The sequence below is a fragment of the Oncorhynchus gorbuscha genome, linkage group LG16, assembly GCF_021184085.1.
Source record: "Oncorhynchus gorbuscha isolate QuinsamMale2020 ecotype Even-year linkage group LG16, OgorEven_v1.0, whole genome shotgun sequence".
Taxonomy (NCBI): domain Eukaryota; kingdom Metazoa; phylum Chordata; class Actinopteri; order Salmoniformes; family Salmonidae; genus Oncorhynchus; species Oncorhynchus gorbuscha.
The window spans coordinates 19,655,828-19,668,108 of NC_060188.1; the positions used below are offsets into that span (position 1 = coordinate 19,655,828).

The 12,281-nt window shown below is 41.8% G+C and overlaps 1 long non-coding RNA gene across 2 annotated transcripts; it reads right to left on the bottom strand.

The window, feature by feature from the left end:
* Positions 1-4: 4 nt before the first annotated feature.
* LOC123999233 lies at positions 5-5,844 on the bottom strand. Of its 2 annotated transcripts, XR_006832409.1 has the most exons (6): positions 5,429-5,844; positions 4,217-4,458; positions 1,344-1,516; positions 1,051-1,194; positions 878-939; positions 5-754 (listed from the first exon to the last, which is right to left on the bottom strand). It is a non-coding gene; the product is annotated as an uncharacterized LOC123999233 (long non-coding RNA). The 2 variants fall into 2 exon arrangements; XR_006832410.1 differs by lacking the exons at positions 4,217-4,458; positions 5,429-5,844 and adding an exon at positions 2,240-2,686.
* Between the last annotated feature and the right edge of the window lie 6,437 nt (positions 5,845-12,281).

A 12,281-nucleotide genomic window follows, 5' to 3' on the forward strand; every position in this document is an offset into this window, starting at 1 on the left:
GACACACCTTCAAAAGCTTTATTGAAACCTGAAAAACAAAACCAGACAGTAAAAATGTGATTTTACAGGTCGCTCTACATACTAGAATGATTCAACTACAGGTGGAAAGGACAGAGCAGCAGCCAAGCACAAACCGATACACCCCTACACTAGGAAGAAACAAGCATGTGTGACTGGTTTACAGAGTTCAATAGAGAAACAATATCCCAAGACCATGAAACAAAAATGAAATATTGTTCAGCTACCGAGGGGTTGGAATGATCCCACAAAATAAGCAATTAAAATGTAACCTACGTAAGAAGTCGAATAACTACCTCATGACGGGAAATGTCTATCCATATTTCAAAATACTGTCCTGGAACTGAATTACTGACCACCTTTAACAGAGAAATTCTAAGTGGGAAAATAATCACTTACGTACAAACTAATTAAAGCTGAAAAACCAAAAGCGCAATATCTGAATGAGCTGAGAAAAAAAGTTACAGAGAAACGGTAGCACCTGCCTCATACACCGAAAGGCAAAAATAGCACATTAGTTCACTATACTAAGATTGCCGGTTTGTACAATGAAATAACCTTTACGTTTGACAATATGCTGAAAAAGTTACTTAACTGTTGACAGCACTGGATATGCATTTTGTGGGGGGACTGTGGGATTGAGGGACTGCTTTTATGCTGAGCACACAGTACATACCCAAACCACGTGAGGCCACATCAGTAGCAATAAGAATAGGAACCTTGCCACTACGGAACTCTATAGGAGAGAAGAAATGCCAAGAGATCAGCTGAGGGACACAAAGGATGATGTCACGACAACAACCAATGCCAATTAGCCCTATACTAGCCCATATAATACACCTAATAAACCACGTCTTACCTGTCAGCACCCAGTCTCTCTCTGGCTGAGTCTTGTCACCATGGATACGCATCGCTGGCCACCTGAGGAGCAAAAACTTGTCAGCTTGATGATCAGAGAACTGGGAATTGTTATGAAGTAGTACAACCCCATGACCAGAATTATTTTATATTCAATAAAAATCAATTAATTACTCCCAGTGTGTGTGTTCCTTTCCCTCCCTCCCTCATCCATCACATCTCATTCTGCGGGTCAGATCGTCGCAGCATTTCTTAGTCTCCATAAAGATGATGGTCTTGTTCTCCTCAGCCATGATCTCCTCCATCAGCTGAAGCAGCCTGGGGAGAAGGAGAGCGGACATGTTAGCCGATGAAAGCTCTTTGGAGAGTTAGTTACATCGGTCTACGACCAAGCCTCATCTACATCAACACAGTCCCATTCACTAACGCTAATGTTTCAGTGGAGTAGAGTGAAGTATTAGCCTCACTTCTTGTCCTTCTCACTCTCCATGCACACGTCCACAATCTGCAGGATGTTGTGGTTGGCGCTCAGCTCCAGGGCTCCCACGTTGATCTGGACATAGTCCTTCAGGAAGTCCTCTGCTAGCTGTCACACGTCCTTGGGCCAGGTGGCACTCCACATCAGGGTCTGTCTGTCAGGCTGGGATGAGAGCAGCATTAGAAACTCTTGATTAAAAAAACACGCACATTTTGCAGTAGCTAGCAGCAGTATCAGATGTTTTATTACAGTATAGCAGCAGTTTTGGGATATAGACTAGAAACCACTAGCCATTTGGAATAAAGAATTTGTAGTAGTCCATCTACTGAAATATACACTGAGTGTACAAAACATTAGGAACACCATTCCTAATATTGAGTTGCACCAAACGGCGGGCATAATATATGCCATTTAGCAGACGCTTTTATCCAAAGCGACTTACAGTCATGTGTGCATACATTCTACGTATGGGTGGTCCCGGGAATCGAACCCACTACCCTGGCGTTACAAGCGCCATGCTCTACCGGCATCACAGACACCAGGAATCTTCCATTTCAGTCGATCCTCAACACTTAACGTCACCCCAGTTATCACTCTTTTCAACAGTGCCCTGCTCCAGAGAGCAAAGCAAATCACCGTTCTCCCCCATCTCTTCTCTAGCTTTTGCAATCTCTTTCTCCAGTGGAGCACATCATTATTTTTTTGCTTTCTTTCTTGCTGCTCTCTCACTCTCCATATTCAGGTCTTTTATCTATTTTTCATGCATTTATTTCACAGGCAAGACTTTGCTCTTTCTCCTCGTTTTCTTTGTTTTTCTCATCAAACATTCCTTCTTTGAACTCCTCTTCCAATTTTATTTTTCTTCTCCTTCTCAGCATCTCTTACCTTCAGTATCTTCGGCTCTCTCTTTTTGAATCCAGCTCCCCTTTTCTCTCGCTCTCTGATTTCTCTCACTTTACCTCCTTCTGAATGGTTTCTTTCAACTTAGCAATTTCTGCCTCTTGTTTTTGTCTCAACTCCTCTCTTTTTATCTTTTCCTTCCTCTCCTTCAGTATTCTCGCTTGCTCCTCCCTTAGGGCCTGTACTTTATGGAACATCTTAATGGTGTAGCAACTCCCTCCATTCATTTTCACCATGATGTTTATCTTACCCAGGAGCTCCGTGACCTGAGCGTGGCGTCTATCATTGCTGTTAAGTAAATGGTACACTGCATGACCAAAAGTATGTAGACACCTGCTCGTTGAAAATCTCATTCCAAAATCATGGGCATTAATATAGAGTTGGTCCCCCCCCCTGCTATAACATCCTCCACTCTTCTGTGAAGGCTTTCCACTAGATGTTGAAACATTGTTGTAGGGACTTACTTCCATTCAGCCACAAGAGAATTAGTGAGGTCGGGCACTGATGTTGGGCGTTAGGCCTGGCTCACAGTCAGCATTCCAATTCTTCCCAAAAGTGTTCGATGGGGTTGAGGTGAGAGCTCTGTGCAGGCCAGGCAAGTTCTTCCACATCGAACTCGACAAAGCATTTTTGTATGGAACTTGCTTTGTGCGCAGGGACATTGTCATGCTGAAATAGAAAAGGGCCTTCCCCAACCTGTTGCCACAAAGTTAGAAGAACAGAATTGTCTAGAATGTCATTGTATGCTGTGGCGTTAAGATTTCCCTTCACTGGAACTAAAGGGCCTAGCTCAAACAATGAAAAACAGCCCAAGACCATTACTCCTCCTCCACCAAATTTTACAGTTGGCACTATGCATTCGGGCAGGTATCGTTCTCCTGGCATCTGCCAAAACCAGATTTGTTCGTCGGACTTCCAGATGGTGAAGCGTGATCCATCACTCCAGAGAATGCGTTTCCACTGCTCCAGTGTCCAATGGCAGCAAGCTTTAAACCACTCCAGCCGAGGCTTGGCATTGTGCATGGTGATGTTAGGCTTGTGTGCGGCTGCTCGGCCATGGAAACCCATTTCATGAAGCTCCCGGCGAACAGTTCTTGTGCTGCCGTTGCATCCAGGAGCAGTTTGGAACTCGGTAGTGAGTGTTGCAACGAGGGACAGACAATTCTTATGCGCTTCAGCACTCGGCGGTCCAGTTCTGTGAGCTTGTGTGGCCTACCACTTTGAGGCTGAGCCGCTGTTGCTCCTAGACGTTTCCACTTCACAATAACAGCACTTACAGTTGACCAGGGCAACTCTAGCAGGGAAGAAATTTGACGAACTGACTTGTTGGAAAGGTGGAATCCTATGACTGTGCCACGTTGAAAGTCACTAAGGTCTTCAGTAAGGCCATTCTACTGCCAATGATGGTCTATGAAGATTGCATGGCTGTGTGCTCGATTTTAATACACCTGTCTGCAAAAGGTATGGCTGATGTCGCCGAATCCACAAATTTGAAGGGGTGTCCATAAATGTTTGTGTATGTGTGTGTGTGTGTGTGTGTGTGTGTGTGTGTGTGTGTGTGTGTGTGTGTGTGTGTGTGTGTGTGTGTGTGTGTGTGTGTGTGTGTGTGTGTGTGTGTGTGTGTGTGTGTGTGTGTGTGTGTGTGCGTGCGTGCGTGCATGTGTATATAGGAATTAATACCCATGATATATATTATGTATATATATATATAATGTATGAGTCCCTGCACTTCTGAATTGTGTGGTGTATGTCGTTCCTCGCTGTTTCAACAAACTCTCCAATGATCTTTCATTTTGAGGTAATCTCCTCTAGTGAACAATACAATGGTGTACATGGACATGTTGTATTCAAACATCTTCTGGATCATCTTCCCTGTTTCTATCTCCTCTTGAGTGAAGCGTCCCACAGTTAGGACCAGGAGAGAGACGTTGGGCCAAGGAGCAGCCATAGAGATGCATTTACCAATTTCCTTCATGATCTCCACATTATCCACTGTTGGGCAAAACAGCCCTGGAGTGTCAATCACTGTTACAATGTCTCCCATTTGATGTCAGCCATCTCCTTCTGACACTCAAAGGTGACTGATCCAGCATAGACATCTTCCTTGAACACGTCTCTTCCCAGGATGGTGTTTCTAGTTGCACTCTGCCTAATGTCTTCCCCAGCAGCACTCTCCTGAGACTGGTGGAGTGTGGACAATCTCCCTAGTGACAGAACAGGATACATTGTTTACTACACATGCAGTTCATACTAGCTGAAGATTAAGAGATAGATGTGGCAGAAATATTGGTCATGTTATGTCTCTTTAAGTAGCAAATTGTCAACTTAAATATAATGACATGAGCCATTATTAGGGGGTCATGCAAGCTTATGACAAGTCTTACAGTCCATTTAAACCACATCATAAGGATACAATATGGTTAATGAAATGTTTGCCTCTCATACAGTATATACACAGCAATATATTTTTGATAAACTGTAAGTTGATAATGATGCTGATAAATATTATAAATCAATGCATTGCCATCTATTGATATCCTTCCTCCATAGACTCGAGAGGCGCGCGACTTTTGGCCGCAGTAAGAAATTCATCGCTATCTGCACCCATTCAACAAAGCCTAGATTTACATGTTTATTACTTCTAAACAAAATACCTTTTTGGGGGGTCTCATACGCTTAAAATTTGGTTGTGATATTTGAAAAATAACTATTTGGGTTGCAGCAGTTGCTATCTAGAATAGTAACGCTCATTTACATAATAGGCTGTAGCAAAAGCTAGCCAAAAGTACATTTTACTGTTTGACGTTGGTGTTTTTGAAGTATAATGCAGTTGATTTGCGATGACACACACAGTATATTACGCAGGACATTCATACAAGCCTTAAAACTCAATTATAATCCAAAAGTATTGTGAAATGCACTCATAAGCAACATGTAAAAAGAGGCGTTTTTTCTGGCGTTCTATAAGAACTTCCCCGTCTTTCGACACCAACTTGCACGCATCGCCCTCGTGCGGCAATGTTTGCAAACACATGAAGCGGTTGATCAGTATGATCTAAATGTATCAGCGCTCGAAGCCCCGTATTTTGTGCTTGCCAATCATTAATAGACATTAAAATACTTACATTAATTTGAATCTATTATATATTTTCGTACATTTTAACATCTATTTACCTGTTGTTTTTGAGCTTCTCCAGAGATCTGATAGTGTTGATAATGGGATATGTAGATAGGGCGAGTCGGTCAAGGGTCGATTCGGACAAGGTGGTCAATTATGTGACAAGCGACAGTTTATTCAGAGTAAAGATATCTGGTACAACGTATACGGGCTCATTCATTTGGCTCACAAGGAACCAGCAGAAAGAAGCCCCGATAACAGATTGCAAGCATGTTATGTACAGTACAGAAAGTAGGTTGAGTCTGGAAGTCACGGTCTTTTGGTTGGCCACAGTTGAGGTGTTGTCTTCTTGGATTGGTCCTGTTGAGCCGTCCGTCGTTCCTCCGGGTCTCGTCGGGCTGTTCTCAGTCACACAATGTTCGGCTAGGAAGGGAGATTATGTGTGTGTGCTAGTTTGTCTCTAAATCTAGGCTTTCTGCCAATCTGTGGGTCTCTTATCTGGGTGTCCTCGGCAGCTATGTGTGTACTGTATGTGCGTCGTCCCTGTCTTCTGGGGTCAGTGTGTAAGAGCGTATGCGTCCCTGTCCTGTCCTCAAGAGTCCGTGTGTAATGTGTGTGCGTCCCTATCTTCAGGGGATTTGTGGCCGAACTGCCGGCTAGCACCTGTGGCTAGGAGTATCCTGTTGTGACAGTGTTCTGGATGATTTAAGTGAGTGTGTGTGTGAGAGATATCCTGTATGGGGCCCAACCTGTTTTACTATGAAAATACGTTGTCCCAGCTATAGTAGTGTAATGTCACCTACATAATAATTAGCAGTCCTCTACAATAGTCATCCTCATGTTCTCCATCTCTGTGTTACAGTAAAGTGATAGATGTACATAGATGTAGGATCTTCATTTTAAAACGTATAGTGTATTTGAGGTTTAAAAAGGCTTCTCAAGTTTGTTATTTCCACTTTGCAATGTCAGATTTTCATCTTATGTAAAATGTATGGACTTTACAAAAATATTTCAAATTTCCTGTTGCTGAAGGATTATTTTCCTGCTGTAGCAAACTGGCTAAAATGTAAGATCCTGCATCTGGACACGCAAGTATGTACTAGTCCTAACGCGTCTCTCTGTGTTCCCTATATCGTTTTCTCTACAGCCTGAAGCAGAACGGGCACCTCTGAGCTATGGCTTGACTGATATCGCCCCATGCATTTTTGGATTGTCTCCTGACTGCTCTCTGTTTGGTTTTGTGCTTCAACACAACCATAAAGTCATTGACCTCTGAACTCAGGAAATTCTGGATAGTGTCTTACTTTCTTTCCTCTTCATCAGTGAGTTGAGCCTCTTGAGGTGCTCCATACAGAGCAGGCAGCTCCACCAGAGGGACTAAGCGTCTATCTACCTTTCCCTGTCTCTTCATACACACTGAGCAGGAGGTTCACTCTAAACTTTGTCTGACCCAGTTGGTTGTGTAGAAATCTTCCAAGCTCCTCTTTTCCCACACAGCACCATGTTCACTATTGCAGACATTGGGAAGAGAAGATAATCAGATCATATTTCTAATTTAAACGATTCATTTAGATGACTTTACAAGCTACTGAAACATAACTAAGGGTACTATCTTTGTTAAGTTCTACACTCTTTGGTGAGACAGTGCTTCACAAAGTAGGTGGGGCCATAGTATCCTTTTATCTCTCTATTGGTGTTTTATTTAAATAAAATGTCACTTGCTGCTTTTTGGAGACTTACTGACGATGTCCCCTCTTGTGGTGTGTATATGACACTTTTGAAAGGTTTGGTTAGTGTTTTCCCAACAAGGATGTAATAGTCTACACAAACATAGCTCATAGCTATGAAGAACAGTTTCATAGCAGCCCTACTCTAGTCCAGGGGGCATGTACTGCAAGCCAGATCAAAAGGATTTCAAAAAATTACAATTTAAATAAATATTACTAGAAAAAACAGATTAAATGAATTTGGCCACAAGGTTCTGTGGAACAAGTTCAGAGGATATGATACAATATTATTCATCTACAATATAGGCTACCCTGGGATGCACAACATGGCCTGTGAGGCTCACCAGGATCCACTGTACTCCATCAATGATAGTGTTCATCTCAATACTTCTTTCTTGTATTCCTTTTTGCATTGTAATTTAAACTTGAAAACTGTTCAAATGTTTCTCTGCCCCATGGGAAAATGTGTAGAGTTGCAGGAAGTTAGTTTTAAACTTGCAAAATGTTAACATTTTTGAGGGGGTCCCTGATGAATTTGCTTTCGCAAAGCGGGTCCCCAGCTCCAAAAGGTTTGGGAATCCCTGCTCTAGTCTACTCAATATATTTCTTCTGCATCGATTAGTCGAAACAAAATTGAAATACAATATCTCAACGACACATTAAAGCATTGGCATGGTTGACTGAATAAGACCAGTATGAATAAATACACTCACTGGGTAAAGGGCTTCGGGAGGCTATATCTTAATGTCCCCAAACTGCTATTCAACTTCTTTGCTAAAACTGAACTTGAACTTCAGTTCTTATTCCCTCGTTCTCAGTTGTTTTTTTTGTTGATAAATCAAACCTTCAATTCATGATAGCCAGCTATAAGTGCTAACTGTTACACAGACAAGTTTCTTTTCAAATCAAAGTTACCAGGACCATAAGGAGAATATTTATTTCTAGCTTGCTACAGCCTTTTCTCCGACAAAAGAAGATATTCATAATTCAAAACCACTGTTACTACTACTGTTTAAAAAAAAAAATACCATAGGAGACGAGACTTCCTCAGGTGTTAATTTACAGTATTTTCTCTACCGCAATGACTACCGCCCTGTAGCACTCACATATGTAATCATAAGGTGCTTTGAGAGGCTGGTTCTGGCATGCATCAACTCCATCATTATAGAAACCCCAGACACACTCCAATTTGCATACTGCCCCAACAGATCCATAGACAACGCAATCTCAATTGCATTCCACACTGCACTCACCCACCTAGATAAGAGGAGTACCTATGTGAGAATGCTGTTCATACAGCTCAGTGTTCAACATCATTGTCCCCTCCAAGCTCATCACCAAGCTTAGGACCCTGGGACTGAACACCTCCCTCTGCAACTGGATCCTGGACTTCTTGAAGGGCCGACCGAAGATAGTGAGGGTAGGCAACGATAGTGAGGGTAGGCAACATAACCTACGCCACGCTAAACCTCAATACGGGGGACCCACAGGTGTGTGTGCTTAGTCCCCTCCTGTACTCTCTGTTCACCCACGACTGTGGGCCCCAGACGACTCCAACATCATCATCAAGTTTGCTGACGACACGACGGTGGTAGGCCTGATCACCGGCGATGAGGAGACAGCCTACAGGGAGGTGGTCAGTCATCTGACAGTGTGGTGCCAGGACAACAACCTCTACATCAGTAAGACCAAGGAGCTGATACATTTTGCAGTGGAGCAGGTCGAGAGCTTTTAAGTTCTTCAGGATTCAAATCACTAAGGACTTAACATGGTCCACACACACACACACAGTTGTGAAGCTGGATCGACAGCGCCTCTTCCCCCTCAGGAGGTTGAAAATGTTTAGCATGGGCCTTCAAATCCTCAAAATGTTCTACAGCTGCTCCATTGAGAGCATCTTGACTGGCTGCATCACTGCTTGGTATGGCAAGCAGTGATGAACAGCTTCCACCCCCAAGCCATAAGACTGCTAAATAGCTAACAAAATGGCTGGTCAGACACAGATCTGAATTGACCATTGTATTTATTAAACATTTTGCACTGTCTCTATGCACTCTCATGCGCCAACACACAGAACATGCACACTTTTATACCGACTCTACACACACTTACATACGATCTTCATTTACACTGCTGCTACTCTGTTTATCATACATACTGATGCCTAGTCACGTTATCCCTATGCATACAATATCTACCTCACTTCAGTATCCCTGTACATTGCAAATATGGTATTGGCACTGACCCTATATTTAGTTACTTACTTTCTCGTGTTCTTATTTCTATTTGTCGTGTTTTTGTTCTACCCTGTTATTTTTAGTACGACATTGATACTGATTACTGCATTGTTGGGTTTAGAGCTGGCAAGAAAGGCATTTCACTGTACTTGTGCACGTGACAAAACTTGGCGTCTAAACAGAACAGCTATATTGCCTGGTAGCATCATACATCTCTGAACCAGAAGACTGTATCTTCTCTGTATAGGGAAGTGACCAGCTCCAAAAAGTGGTACTTTAAGCTTTTTATGCAGCCAACCTAAAAATGAACAAAAGCAATATCAATCAATCAATCAATCAATCAATCCCACTGACTCTCCTCTCACCCAACACACACTAAATGACCAAATGAAAATATTACATTTTGTCTGTCTTTTTATTTTGCGGTTGTTTAAACACCACAAAAGACAAAAAATTGCATCAGAATCTATAAAGCAGAATAATACCAATATATAAATGAACACAAAAGTATGAAACAAAATAATATAAGGAATATGGAGCAGAGACGATACAGAAGTAAGCATTGTGCTTTATCATTATTATACCCACCAATAAACATATTCCATTATCTAGTTCAACTTTATATACAATATCCTGTCAATATCCTGTTCGGGAATAATATATTCATTTTAATCAAAAGACACAGCATAGGGCACATCATTAAAACAATCACTTAAGTGTATGTAGCCTATACTTAACATTCAAACCTATGAAATATACAGTAGCAGTCAAAAGTTTGGACATACCTACTCATTTCAGGGTTGATCATTATTTTGACTAGCGAAGACGTCAAAACTATGAAATAACACAGACGGAATCATGTAGTAATCAAACAAGCGTTAAACAAATCAAAATATAGCCAGCCGTTACCTTGACAGCTTTGCACACTCTTGGCATTCTCTCAACCAGCTTCATGAGGTAGTCACCTGGAATGCATTTCAATTAACATGTATGCCTTGTTAAGTTAATTTGTGGAATTTCTTTCCTTCTTTAATGCATTTGAGCCAATCAGTTGTATTGTGACAAGGTATGGGTGGTATACAGAAGATATTTGGTAAAAGACCAAGTCCATATCATGGCAAGAACAGCTCGAATAAGCAAAGAGAAATGACAGTCCATCATTACTTTAAGACATGGTCAACCAATCTGGAAAATTAAGAACTTTGATAACTTTCTTCAAGTGGAGTCGCAAAAACCATCAAGCACTATGATGAAACTAGCTCTCATGAGGACCGCCACAGGAAAGGAAGACCAAAAGTTACATCTGCTGCAGAGGGTAAGTTCATCAGAGTTATACCAGCCTCAGAAATTGCAGCCCAAATAAATGTAACAGACACATCAACTGTTCAGAGGAGACTGCGTGAATCAGGCCTTCATGGTCGATTTGCTGCAAAGAAACCACTACTAAAAGGACACCAATAATAAGAATAGACTTGCTTGGGCCAAGAAACACGATCAATAGACATTAGACTGGTGGAAATCTGTCCTTAGGTCTGATGACTCCAAATTGGAGATTTTTGGTTCCAACCACTGTGTCTTTGTGAGACGCAGAGCAGGAGAATGGATTGATCTCCGCATGTGTGGTTCCAACCATGAAGCATGGAGAAGGTGTGATGGTGTGGGAGTGCTTTGCTGGTTACACTGTCAGTGATTTATTTATTTATTCCAAGGCACACTTAACCAGCATGGCTACCACAGCATTCTGCAGCAATACACCATCCCATCTGGTTTGTGCTTAGTGGGACTATCATTTGTTTTTCAACAGGACAATGACCCAACACACCTCCAGGCTGTGTAAGGGCTAATTAAACAAGAAAGAGAGTGATTGAGTGCTGCATCAGATGACCTGGCTTCCACAATCACCCGACCTCAACCCAATTGAGATGGTTTGGGATGAGTTGGATCGCAAAGTGAAGGAAAAGCAGCCAACAAGTGCTCAGCATGTGGGAAATCCTTCAAGCATTCCATGTGAAGCTGGTTGAGAGAATGCCAAGAGTGTGCAGCGCTGTCATCAAGGCAAAGGGTGGCTACTTTGAGGATTCTAAAATGTTAATTATATTTAAATAAAAAAATACAAAATTTGGTTACTACATGATTCCATGTGTTATTTCATAGTTTTGATGTCTTCACTATTATTCTACAATGTAGAAAATAGTCAAAATGATGAAAAACCCTAACTTTTGGTACTGTATTTATTGGACCCTGTATAAAAAAAAAAATTGGACCCGAAGTGGACCCTGGGCATGTGAGAGGTGGGTCGCGAGTTATGAGAATACATCTATAATAACACACTATTTATTTTTAATTTGTGTCGTTAGAGGAAGATTTGAGTCACGGGAGAACGGTAAAAATTTCTAATTTGTGTTTCGAGATGAAACGTTCAAGAACCCCTGCTGTAGAAAAACACTTCCCTCTGGTATTCAAATATGGGTAGTGTTCCTATTTACATTGTTTTGTAAAACTGCAGCTTTGGAATTGACAGTTCAGTGAGAGATTTTTTTATGAGTAAAACGTTTCAAAATGATCTGTGTGTTGTCTTCAGCAAAAATACCTCTCAAAGGAAAAATCAATGAGGCTAGTGACACTAAGCAGCAACATAGCAACCCTAACAAGACAAGAAAACAGCCATGTTGAAGAAAGCAGGTATATTCAGGCATAACTGAAGTATATTAATGCTGAAGATAGCCAAGCCTTGCTTTGCCTATGTATTCAAATAAACTATTTCTGCTCAACCTGCTCCTCCCAGAAGCTGGGCTGGAAATCTCTCTGCCTCTTGCCACCAGGGGGAAGAAATGCTTGGTCTCCATACCCTTTGACAACTTCACACAGTTTCTAAACCCAGAGGTGCAACATTGAAAACTTCCAGGAACGCTTGCGAAACAGACCAGGCTGAGGTTTGAGATGAG